The sequence below is a fragment of the Coptis chinensis genome, chromosome 5 (assembly GCF_015680905.1).
Source record: "Coptis chinensis isolate HL-2020 chromosome 5, ASM1568090v1, whole genome shotgun sequence".
In the NCBI taxonomy this organism is placed as follows: domain Eukaryota; kingdom Viridiplantae; phylum Streptophyta; class Magnoliopsida; order Ranunculales; family Ranunculaceae; genus Coptis; species Coptis chinensis.
In genome coordinates this window covers 58,986,180-58,999,567 of record NC_141460.1, presented here as the reverse complement: position 1 = coordinate 58,999,567, position 13,388 = coordinate 58,986,180, and the positions used below count along the sequence as shown (strand labels likewise).

The following is a 13,388-nucleotide window of genomic DNA, read 5'->3' as shown; positions in this document are numbered from 1 at the left end:
AGTTGACCCGACTAACAATTTAATTCTTGATCACAATTTAACTGCGCATTCCCAACTTAAGCGCTTACTATATATATATTTGTTTGCTCATATTTGTTATCCCATCTATTTTATTTTCTTTATTTGTTTTTGTTTTATTAGTTTAAACCCACCATGTATCACTTACAACACCAACACCATCACATACAAATAGGACACGAAAAAATGTTGTTCATTTATGACTAAGCCTATCTTACGATTAAGAATAGTAATCTCGTCATCTAAACTGACATGATGTTAATTGTTTCATTCTGAGCGAGAGAGACATGAATGAGAGAATTAACCATAGTGACTACTATCCAAACCACCATGTTGGGCTACTGTATCACACGACGTCAAAAAAAACAAAAAGTATATGTGATCATTTTGTGTATCCAAAAAAAGTAAAAAGCTAAAAAGTATAATGTGATCATTTTGTGTATCCAATTCAATTAGTCGAACCTTTTTAATCAAACATAATGAATTGTAAAATCTACACCAATACACATCATGGTTAGTATCATCTCTGATCTGTACATATCTCTTATGAATTCATGGAATGCTGGCAAGGGTTGATAGAGCCCTTGTAAGTAAGGCATCATCTCTGATCTGTACATATCTCTTATGAATTCATGGAATGCTGGCAAGGGTTGATAGAGCCCTTGTAAGTAAGGCAGGGAATCGGGTCAAGTTTGACCCGAATCAAACCCAACCCGAATTTGAATAGTTCGGGTTCGGATCGATTTTCATATTCGTTTATTTATTCAGGTTTGGGTTCGGGTTTAGATATAATTTTTGGGTTTTTTTTGAATTTTTAATGTTATCCGATCGGGTCGATTCGGGTTCGGGTCAGGTTCGGATTGAAAATTTTGGTTTGATTCGGATTCGGGTTCAAATATTGTCAAACTATTCGGGTTCGGATTCGGATATAGCCATATCCGACCCGAACCCGACTCGTTCCCTGCCCTACTTGTAAGCATGGTCTTAAGTTTGGGATTTGATCTACTTCAAATCAGCTTGAAACAATATAAGAAATTGCAGATTTGGGTTGTGTTTTTTATAGTTGCACTTTTCGGTCAGAGAAGGATATCGTTGGATTGAAAACTCGTTATCTCTACCAACGAACTTTCTACACAGTGTAGATGCAAAATCGGGTTTGAAGCTAGTTGGTAGACATGGATGATTACATGAAATTGTGGGTTAAGATGGTGAAGTTTGGGTCGGACTAATCCTTATTGGTTTTGCAACAATAGCTGAACCGTAAGGCGGTTATCAGATTTTGGGTTTGGCTTGGTAATTTAAGATTATTCTTATAATGTAACTTGTTAGGCTTGCTTAATAAGGGATTAGTAGATTAACTAGTTTGTAATGGTTGCTCCCTCTAATGATCATACTCTTAGAGTGGAATGTAACTTTGGTTATATATAGGTGGGGATCTGCCCTAACCCCAGCTTATTTTGAAAAAAAAATGGTTTTACAACTCCCCCTATTTGACCGGGATTCAAAACTCCCCAAGTTGACTTTTTACTATTGAACCGGGTTGAATGAGTTTTTGATGGTTTGAACCATAGTACAAAATATCGCGATAAATATCGAGATTTCAGCAAAAGATATATAAATATCATGATAAGTTTAGAGATATATACAATTGTAAATATCGGCGATATTTCGATGATATTTATGATATTTTAGGATATATTGCGATATTTGGAGATATTTAGTTTAAATAACAATCTTATTTAATATTTACCATCATATTTCAAATAAATATAAATGATATATCGTGAAATATCAAAAGATATCCACAATATCCACAATATTTGTCGATATAACCTTTTAGATATATCTACGATATTTGCATCAATATAACATAATAGGACTGGTGCTAAGTGGTGGTTTGGATTAAATCTTGCAAAAACACTGTGATGGCGTTGCCTCAAGATTTGTATTATTTTAAAGAAATTTAATAAGGAATTAAATACTTAAAAAAGAATTTAATAAGAGTTTAATTAGGAATTGAAGTCCTACAAAATAGGAGTACATTTAATTAGAACTGAAAACTGGAAATAAAAAAAAATAATAATAATAATAATAATAAAAAAACCACAACCTCCTCAAATATGTTAAAACCTTGCCTTTTTATGCAACAAAAATTATATTATCAACATAGCAATAACTCATAAATTTCTATAATAGCCAATTCATGCCATTTAATACCGTACACTATAATTATATATTAATTAAAATCATTTAGTACCAAAAAGAAACTTCATTTATTTTTTCATTAAAAAAAAGAAAAATATACTCTTTTATTTCTATTACTACCAAGTGAAAATTTTAATTTTAAAGTTGAACTTCAAACATGTTTGATATTACGGTATTCAAATGTATCTCAGCTGAACAGGGTATGAAATGGATTCAAATGGCATGAAACATAGTCACAAACAACAACTAAATATATATGCATGTATACTAGGCATATAGGGTGACAAGGAGCATAAACATCGAGTCATGTGAACGTTAACATTAGGACAAGTAAAGAACCCTCTCCGAATGCGGTTAAGGGGCGCTTACATGGTGAAATTAGTCCTACTTTAGCTATGATGAAGCAAGCATCCAAGGGAAAATACAAAGGTAAAAACCTTGATGGATACATTAAGGAGATTTGGTATGACACTCTTGGTTCTATGGCATATAGGGTGACAAGGAGCATAACATATGCTTGTTGTGAATGTGGGACTTTTTTCTATGATTTTGAGAATGCACAGAAACATCTAAAGGAAAAATCATCCGGTCTTAAGGGACAAACTTTTGTTTGGTGGTAGATAGATGTTTGTGTTGTTATTCTTATGTGCACCCTAGTGGGTTATGTTCATGAGTGTTTCATAATTGTATGGCTAATAGCCTTAACTCTTTGGGATTTGTAGTTCTCTTAGGGAGGAGATGTACCCCTTTAAAAATCATACATACTCTAGCCTTTGGGATCTTGTACAAGTGGGGGTCTGCCTTAACCCCGTAATCTTTAAAAAAAAAAAAAAAAAAACAACGCTAGGATAACATAAGAACATGTAGGTATAATAACATTAGGGAGACAAGGAGCATTATTCAATTTTTAATACTTAAAAAAACATAAGAATATGTAGGTATATATATCGAAAATGTTTTCCCAAAAACAGGATGTCAAAAGGCATCGTGTTGAAGACACGAGTAATTTCTAGTATCAAACAATGTAAAATGTCCCCAAAGATGGGGATATATCCACGATACATATCAAGAAATTAATTGAGTATCAATAAACACTCATATCCTGATATTTTGTACTATGGTTTGAACTGCCCGATTCAAGTTATGAACCGGTCAACTCGATTGTTCGAATGTTAAAAAACGTGTTTAACTTGGGAGTTTTCAATCAACCCGGCCGAGTTGATTCAACCAAACACTTCCTTTAGTAGTCTCAATTATAATTACAGGTTATAATGATATCGCTAAATCTACGGTGTGCGGGCGTACCAAAACTAAAGGCGCGCGATTTTTACTTAACAAATAATCGCTCTGGTTTTATTTGAACTAGTGGTTTGAACCGGTGGTCTAACCTGATCCGGTCAAAAAATCAATTTTGACTTTGACCCAAATTGAGTAAGGTTGACGAAATCAATTTAGTCAAATACTCAAATTTCATAGGGTCATACTGTCAATACAAATTTCAAAATTTTGCGAAAGAGGGAAACCAAAGCAACCCGAAAATTTGGAAACCAAAATTCCCGCTCTATCATTATTTTGGATCCTTTTGGAAACCTTAAAATCCCCGCTCATATGAGGAAACAAAACCTCCCTTTCTCTCCTCTCTCCCTCACTGGCTAGTACACACTCTTTTCTCACTGTTGCTGTGCGATATTCTAAACTAGCTAGGGTAAGTAGAATACTTCACTCATCTCTCCATTAATTGTTAACAAATTGTTTTTCTTCTCTCTTAATTTATGGTTTTTCGTTTATGTTGCTTAGATTTTGCTTGCATTGATTCTGCTTTGATTTTTCTTGCTTTAAAGGTATGTTTTATGAGGATGTTTTATATTTTGTTAGTTATTGATATGAATTTAATATATCGATACTGTTCCGGTTTTGCTTGGTTTGAAGATATTTTATTTTTATCTTATTTGTTTGAAATTAGTATCTTCATACTGTTATAATTTTGGTTGGTTCAAGGGTGTTTACTTCATAATGATTTTATTTCGTTTGAAATTATGGGGATGTTTCAATTTCCGCATAAACTCTAAAAAAAAAAGAGCTAAAAAAAAGTCTTGTTTCTTTAGTAAATTGGACGTATTTTTTAGTCTAAACACAATATTATATATTTTGTGATGTTGGTGAATAATGAAGTCCAAGTGGTGCTCGAACGTCATCAGGAACTTAAATAAGTTACATGGTAATAATGGGGGGGTGGGGTGGGGGGAGCTATCCGTCCCACTTTGGAGCATTGGTACTGGAACAGACCTATTCACTCACAAGAATAAGGCCTCAAGATAGTAGAACCAAATACTTATTCACTTGCAACCCATAGTAAAGAAAATATATATTAAAATGTGTTGGGTATTTAAGTTAGTTAAAATTCACCATCTGACCAAATCATGTCATATATATTCTACATATATGGTACAAAGGTTTAAATTCCATGAAAACTAGATAAATTTGTCCAAAGTATACATAGCAACACAACCCAAAAATAAATATGCAACCCGCATAGGGTACTACCAAAAATATCTACAATATTTAGCCAATAATTAAAAAAATATATATATATAGGATGAGTCCGATGCAGACTAGGACTACTTCACTTGGTCATCTATGTTTGCTTAGTGTGTTTACACTTAGGTGTTCATTCTGTGTTCGACCGTACTTCTCGTAATTAGAGTAGGATTACATTAAATATTCTGGTCGTGTATAATTTTGTTGTTGTTCATCATGTATTTTGGACAATTTGTAGTTTCTTTAAGTTTGTTATATATATTAACTTGTGTAAATGGCATCACTCGATGAAACAGTGGTGTTTAGTTTTGTTACAAAGCTTTCACACTTGTGTTATCTTTTGTGTTGTGGGGTTGGCAACTTGGCTTGTTCGGAGGACTCGTGTCATCATGTCACCACAGGTGCATTCCACAACCAGTATGCCCCAAAGGGGACCCTGATAACTTTTTCTATATAAATGACGCATAAATTGCTTAGGCTTAAGAGTCATGGAAAATAAATAGATTGTTCCATGTTATGTGATTTCATTGCTACAGCTGACCCCAATCATATCCCCTATGTTGACTGGACTGGTACACATCAGTTATGTTATGGTGTTATATCCATGTCAAGATACAATACCACTCTCACACCAAACATTTTTATAGTAGGTGCACGGGATGTGTTGCATTGCATATAGCCACGTCTCAAGTTTGTGAATGAAGATGAGATTAGGTTTGTTTAATTGTCTTGTTAGTGAGTTGCCTCTTTCGAGAGAAAGAAAAGAATGTGGGAGACGAAGCAATTGAGACAGACCTGGGATGGTTGACCTAATTATGGTTGGATATAATATTCCCATTTGTTTGGATTGTATCTAAATTTCTTGATTTTGATGTACATTTAACTTAAGTTACCTTTTTTTTAATCCTTGGGAAGTTCATAGCATCTCATACCCATCATTTGGGATATGTGGCTAACTTACTAGAGTAGCTAGGGTTTCATACAGACTTAAAAGGTAAATTGATTACATTGGAGGTTAGTGTTTTGGGAACAATCTAGCTCAGGTCTTTTGCTTGGTATAGCTCTAACTAAAGGCAAGTGATTCTACATTGGTAGAAAATGGGTATTAAAAACAATAAGCTTTAATGTTCTATTGTCACGCTTGCTAAACTATCAAATACTCAATATTGCTTATAAATATTATCTTCCATATTGTTTATCTCTTTTTCAATTTGTAATGTATTTGAGTATGCCTGGGGATGCAATTTTGTACTCTACTCTCCTCCACTGAATGAAAGCCTACAATGTATTATGGAAAAAGACTGTCTTGGGATACAACTCATTGAATGCAGGTTTGGGTCGCCCTGAACCCCTAACCTTTTCATAACAAAAAATAACAAAAAAAAAATACATTTACTGAGTTCACACTTCTTAACACAAGCTGTTGGAGCTTGCTGTGTTGCTCAGATTTCTTGCAGTTTAGTTAACTATAAGAAAATAAGAGGTCAGATCTCTTAACACTGCATTTGACTAAGCCTTTCTCATTTACCGCTCTCAACATAATTTAATTGCTTGCATGAGTGTTCTTTGCATCATAGCATTGTACTGATTACCTCCATCTCTATGGAATCAGAAAAACTTGAAATGCTTATTGCTTGCATCTTTACTTGCATTACATTTGTTACGATAATAAGGATATTTAGGTCATTCTGTAAGGGTATTGTAATCAACTGCAGGGCATATATTTGGGGGTATGTATATATTTGTATTAGGTTTTTAGGGTTATTGAACAAGTCAATAGAATGTAGCATTTAGATTTGTGATACCTTAACACTATTGTCTTTGCATCAGGTGTAGGTGAGCTCTTACTATTAACTCAAAACACGCACATTTCATATGTTCTTATAAATGTTGATTCGCTAAACCGTAGACCTACTAGGCCTACTAGGGCATTAGGTGTAGCTCAAGATTCTTCATAAGCAGGAATTTCCATGGTTATGACTTCACTTAGTTACCTGGAGTAAAGTATTTTACTTAGTTCATGTTCAAAAATTAATATGTTGCAAAACATTGCAAACTAGTGATCAGTAGAGCAATAAAAACAGTGAGATAACGATTGTAAACAAAATTGATAAGTAAGATTAACTACTAACCGTTTACTTGGACTCGACTTGCAATAATTAGCTTGGACACTTTATCACTTTATTGGAGTTGTGATGTCCTGTCCATTTGATGAATTTATATTAGTAATGAGAATGACCTTTAGTTGAAACTGTTGAATTTCCATTATGTCTTTTTTGGCAATGAAACTTAGGAATGGTCATTGCTCTATTATTCTCTAGTCTTCATATTAATGGATCTAATTATCTGGCAGTGCAGCGACCACAAAGAGGTTAAATTTTTGAGGCCCAAAACAATAACGGAAAGAAGTTGGACCAAGGTGTAGAAGATGTACAAAAAGCAGGACGATTTGTTAGAGTAACTAGAACAAAGATATATATGTTATATGTAAGGGACCTGTAAAGTAGGTCATTAAGATTTGGAAGTTTACAGTTTGCTTTTTGGATGCTTGAATATATACTTTTCGTCCTTTATATGAGTTGTGTGATGTAAGTGGTTTTGTATGTGGGATAGACTTGAAACATATCCAGGGGTGTGACAAACAACTAAATTGGTTTTCTAATGCTCTGAAAGTATAGAAAAGTATCATCATTGTTATTGTTCCTCGATTGTTAAATGCAAGAAAAATGAATGTTGCCACTACTCACATTCACCAAAATCTAGTATGTCAATGAGAAAAGCATAAAAAAAATGTCTAATATTACATAATCTCTGTCATAATCCAGTGATGCTACAAAAAGTAGCATATACCTACTGCATATTCTACATAATTTGTCTGGGCCTTGTACATCAAAAAGCTTATGTTCGGCACTATATAGACTTGGGGAATGACCTGTCTAAGACATATCGATAATTTGTCATTCATCTGTAATTTACACATTTTGTCTTGGGTTGTGCCAGTTATCCTCATAAGCTATGTGATTGTTTTGCGTCAAGACGCCAAAATAATAAGGGGCTTCAAAAATTGCGCAAGGCAAATGAAGGCTAGAATGCTTTGAAAGGAAGTGTGAAGGCTTATTGTTGGAGGATGCCACTATTGATGACATATGTTGAAATGCTTCTGTTCGGCACTATAGAGTAAAACAGATCCAAATAAGAAATTGGAGTATGACACTATTGGTGACTTACATGTAGCAGTGTCTGTTCAGCAGTACAATTCCAAATGTGAAAAGTGGTCTTGTTAATGTTGGTGGAAATTTGTTGTTCTTCTTCCGTTTTTTCTGTTCTGTTAATGTTTCAATTTGAACAAACAAGATGAACACTGATCGATCAACATATAAATCACTTTCTTTATAAGCTGCTCTTCTTTATAATGACATTTAAATACACAAAACACAGATACACACAATGCAAACAAACAAGTTTGGTAGTTGCAGAGAAGCAGTCCTAGACAAGCAAAAGACTCTTAACAAATGAGAAATAAGACCAACGTAACTAGACAATTTTACGCTTCATCATCAAGCATTATCGCAATCTCCAGCAGGAATGAACTTTGTCTGTGTCATCTGATACGCCCTTCGAAAATATCTCAAAGCATCCACAGGAATTGCATCAGCACAAACATCAATACCGCGTTGAATCATACGCCCTGTTTCTTCCAAAACGTCATATTGCAAAATAATTAAGAATGGTATTAAGAAAAGAGGAAAAACAAATAAATAATGCAAACTGATTAAATAATGAAGAATAAGTAAATAAAGCAAATAAAGAAAGGCTCCCCATAAAGAAAACTCACCAACTCGTAGGTCGGATCCTCAATGTTGAATGGTTCCAAATGCTCAGGGTTCATCACTACAAGGTGGGTTACGAAGGGATACCACGCAAAATACTCATTGTCGTACTCTGATGGATACTTTACTTTTCGTCCTCGACGGGGAAAGCTTAACACATGATTGTTCCACGAATCCCAACACCGCATTGCAGTAGAGTATTGAACCTTATACCCACTGTCGGAAACAGTAACCACGGTGTTGTTGGGTCTTGGTGGGTGCTTCGGTACACTCTGCACATAACCAACCTAGCACATTACTCTACTAATGTTGTAATGCTCATTTATATCCATGAAGCATATACAACCTTCATAAAACACTATCTCATCTACCTGGCGCCACTCTCTAACATCGGCATATGGATCCCAATAAACCTTCAAAATAAATTACGAAAATAAAACTTTCGTCCCCAAAAGAGATTAAACGAAGCTATAAAAAAAAGCCCAATGCTTACCTCGACTGGCTCCATCCTATCCAACATCACTTGTATCCACTGCAAAGACATTGCCGAGTCCTCATACTGCACATTGGATTTTGAGTGCCTCTTCACACGTGTCAACTCAAAGCTATACCTTAGGTTATAGTGGGGCCTAAACCTAGGGAAATGATTAGCCTACAGTTATATATATATATATATATCGGTTTGTCTAGAGTGCCACTCTAAATCTGCCACTCTTATCTCACACTTTTCCTCAACCGTCCGATCTCAGGATGAGATAATTAGATCTAATTCTGATAAAAACGCGAAATTTCGAAATGTCGGAAACCAAAAAACGAAAAAATGCGAAATTTTTTATTATCTCTCATGGTCTTCTTCTTCTCCACTCTAGAAGCTCAGACGGTTTCAAGGCTGGAAATCAACTAAATTTTATGTTTCTTGTACAAGACTGGAAGAAGTAATGAATTGAAATCAACTTGTTCAACTCTCACTACCACCGAACTAGTTTCTTCTTTTTAAAATTATTTAGATCTGATATGAAAATCAACTTGTTCAATTATATTTAACTCTCTGTTTGTTCTGTTTTTAAATCTCCAATTGAAAATCAACTTGTTCAATTATTTGAGAAAAAAGAGCTGAAAGAATTTTGAAGGTTTTAGCTCGTGGCTGTTTTTCAGAAACTCAGATTCGAAAAGTTGCATCTGGTGAAGCATGAAGCATGAGATTTTCTCTCTATGCCTAACATGTTAAAAAATGACTTTCATTATGATGTCGTCTTTTGTTCTTTTGTCCATGACAAATTTCAGCTGTAACATGAAAAAAGGAAACCAAATTAAATGTCGATACTTACACTTGTTCGTTCTTGTTGGTTGAAGATTCCATGGAGCAAATTCTTGATGTTTGTTCAAGAAACTAACCTAGGGGAAAAAGAAGAAGAATGTGAGCTGTAATAAATTGACTGCTACTGTTAAAAGAATTGCTCAGGTGCTATTCCAAACTTAAACTTGATGAAACTGCATGACAAAATGAGAGGGGTGATCTTGACGTTAATCTGAGACTGGATTTCTGTTTTGCATTTCCCCTACAGGACCATGGTACAATTTCGTAGCAATCAGCGGAAAACTCTTTTAACATCTTCTGGCTTCCGACCTCTTCATGATCAATTCCAGAAAGCATTTCAGCATTGTCTAGTCTAAGCCATCTAAACTTGTCTTACAACAACTTGTCAGGGCCAATTCCATCAGGCAACCAGCTCCAAACCTTTGAAGATACATCCATTTACGAAGGCAACCCTGAACTCTGTGGACCTCCAATTGAGAAAAAATGCCGAGGGACGAGCCATCTCAAACTCCAGCTCATGTCGTTAGCAAGGACGACGATGAAGGTGATGATCTCGAAATGAGTTGGTTTTATATTGGCATGGCATCAGGATTTTTTGTGGGGACTTTGGGAGTTTTCAGTGTCTTGCGGTTCAAAAAAAACTGGAGGTATTCCAGGTGGGCGTAGATACCATCCATCTCCAATCACTCCATTTGGTGGCAATGATGATATGTCATGGCAAGGTGAAATTTCATGGACCTTTGAACCGATGGGGTGGCGAGATGGTCGTAATGATCTTGGTGCAGCGCTTTGTCCATGGGCGGCTTCTTCGACTCCATTGGGTAGTCGACAGGTCTTTCGGCATTCGGCTAATGATTACAATCTCTCTCACACTTCCAATGGTTACAACAGTTATGATAATCCTTCTTCTGAAACTTCTTTTTTTGGTGGTGCGACTTCTGGTGGAAGAATTGAGCTTCAAAGCTTTGTTACTAGTCATAAAAAGTCTCCAAGACTGACAGCCACATTGTATAAAATTCAAGCCACATTGTATAAAACTCTGGCAGCCAATTCATTGAACCAATCCAACCTCTGAGAATGGTTTCTCCAAGAGTAGAAACAAGAAGTGGAAAGAACTATAGAAAGGTTTGAAATATAATTTCCATAGTATCACAAAGTGACCAACATAACACGCCGTGCAAAGAACTTTTGGGTGAGACTCTGATACGCAGTCCCCAAGCTTCCTCAGAAATATGGAGGCCAATAACTATACAAAAAATACGACCTTAAATTAAACAGATTTTACAACAGAATTCTTGAATTCTTCTATTGCCAGGAGCCCAGCACTATCAAAAATCAAGTTATAGTAACTTAGACATAAGACGTCCTACTTTGAATATTTAATCTTCTTTGAGGCATCTACAACAATTTGGCCCTTCTGGGAGTGTTAACTTTAACAGCTTTTGAAGTCAAGGAGTAGCATCAGGTGAGCTTAGCCTCATCTGCGCCCTTCTGGGAGTGAGTTAACTTTAACAGCTTCTGAAGTTGAAGAGTAGCATCGGGTGAGCTAGCCTCATCGACAGAGAGGGCCATGGGAAGGGCAAAAAGAACCTCATTCACATCTTCCTCGAGCTGAAGGCAATATAAGTCGTTGAAGACCTGAAAATAAGTTACGCACCAAGTAAATATATACCTACCACTTTTAAGAAATATAAAAGTAGAGCTGCTCCGATACGCCTTGACCAAGTAATATATGTTTCTTGCTTTCGAAAGTCGAAAGAAAAATTAGTTTGTTCGGCTTAAGCGAGCAGAGGCGAGAGAGAGGAAAGGGCATTTAACCCATGTGATTCCCAAGGGAAGCTCCATGGATACTAAACTAAAGGCCGAATCTCAGGGTGGAACCAACAAATTGAGTCTAGGTCACTACTGACCCGATTACTCGGCGGTGCGGATCACAATTGTGTTGGCGGATCTGCTTGAGCAAAGCACTGTGAATCATGAAGACGCATGGCCCGACGCCCTTATATCATTACTGTTTTAATATTGATGCTAAACAAAATCTGTTCTTACTGTTTTAATTCTTGAAACAACCGTCTCCCTTATAGCTGTGGACCTCGAGACCAAGTTAATGACAAAGAGACCTCCTTCAGAAAGAGATTTCTTCACAGGCATGAGAAAAGACTCTTCCACAAAGTCGATGGGACATGACAATCCCGAGCTGCAAAGGAAGGAACACACCAATACCATTATAGCTTCCTATTTCTTGATAATCAAATAGTAAAGTTTACATCACAGATATAAAAACTGTGGTCACCTTGCATCAGAAGAGTCGACGTCAATAATTAAAATGTCAATTTTTGTGCTTTCCTTGCCTTCTAAAAGGGAAGTACTGTTTCCATTTGAAAAAGGCAATTTTTCGGTGGATATCAAATTTTCACTTTCATGCTTGGTAACTGCCCCATTATAAGATGTCGTACTATTGGCCAACCCTTGTACAAATTTAATCCATCAGCAACATGAGACTACAATAAAATGAAGCAGAACGATTACTGATCAAAAAGTTCCAAATAGTATTCATACGCAACATTGTAACAGGTCATAATAATACAAGAAAAACAGAATACATAAGCATCAAAAAAATTGAGCAATATGATAACCAAGCAATCTAAATTTTGTAAGTGAACAAGTGATTGTTATAAATATAAAGTTTAGTTGGAAAATCATAATTTAGAGAGGTGTTTTAATTTAAAAGGCTTGGAAATTCAAGAGAGAGAGAGAGAGAGAAAATAGATCGAGAGAGAAACCGTACCTGTTTGAATCCTTCTTCATCGGCACTTGAAACGGGGGTTGAATTTCTGTAGATGGTTCATTTGTAGATTCGAAATTTTTTTGGAGTGGAGAAGAAAAAGACCAAGAGAGATCATAAAAAGTGTGAAAGTTGAACAAGTTGATTTCGATTCATTACTTCTTCCAGTCTTGTACAAGAAACATAAAATTTAGTTGATTTCCAGCCTTGAAACCGTCTGAGCTTCTAGAGTGGAGAAGAAGAAGACCATGAGAGATAATAAAAAATTTCGCATTTTTTCGTTTTTTGGTTTCCGACATTTCGAAATTTCTTGTTTTTATCAGAATTAGATCTAATCATCTCATCCTGAGATCGGACGGTTGAGGAGAAGTGTGAGATAAGAGATTTAGAGTGGCAGATTTAGACAAAGTGGCATATATATATATATATATATATATATATATATATATATATATATATATATATATATATATATATATACTTTTTAAACAACATTTCTAATATTTAAACTAAGACTAAAATAAAAAACTAAAAAAAAATAAAAATAAAAATTGATTTCACATCCGGCACATGTTGCAATCCCGATTCTTGATAGAGACATGCCAAGATATATTGGCGGCACCCCAAGCATACTCTTTGATCTCCTTCCATACTCTAAGCAACCTCAAATAAACAATGTGAATTGCATGTCCCA

General features: G+C 35.3%; 1 long non-coding RNA gene across 1 annotated transcript; it reads right to left on the bottom strand.

Annotated features, from left to right (window-relative positions):
- Positions 1-10,936: 10,936 nt before the first annotated feature.
- LOC147498149 (uncharacterized) lies at positions 10,937-12,795 on the bottom strand. Its single transcript, XR_015194221.1, has 4 exons — positions 12,698-12,795; positions 12,203-12,410; positions 11,959-12,106; positions 10,937-11,547 (listed from the first exon to the last, which is right to left on the bottom strand). It is a non-coding gene; the product is annotated as an uncharacterized LOC147498149 (long non-coding RNA).
- Between the last annotated feature and the right edge of the window lie 593 nt (positions 12,796-13,388).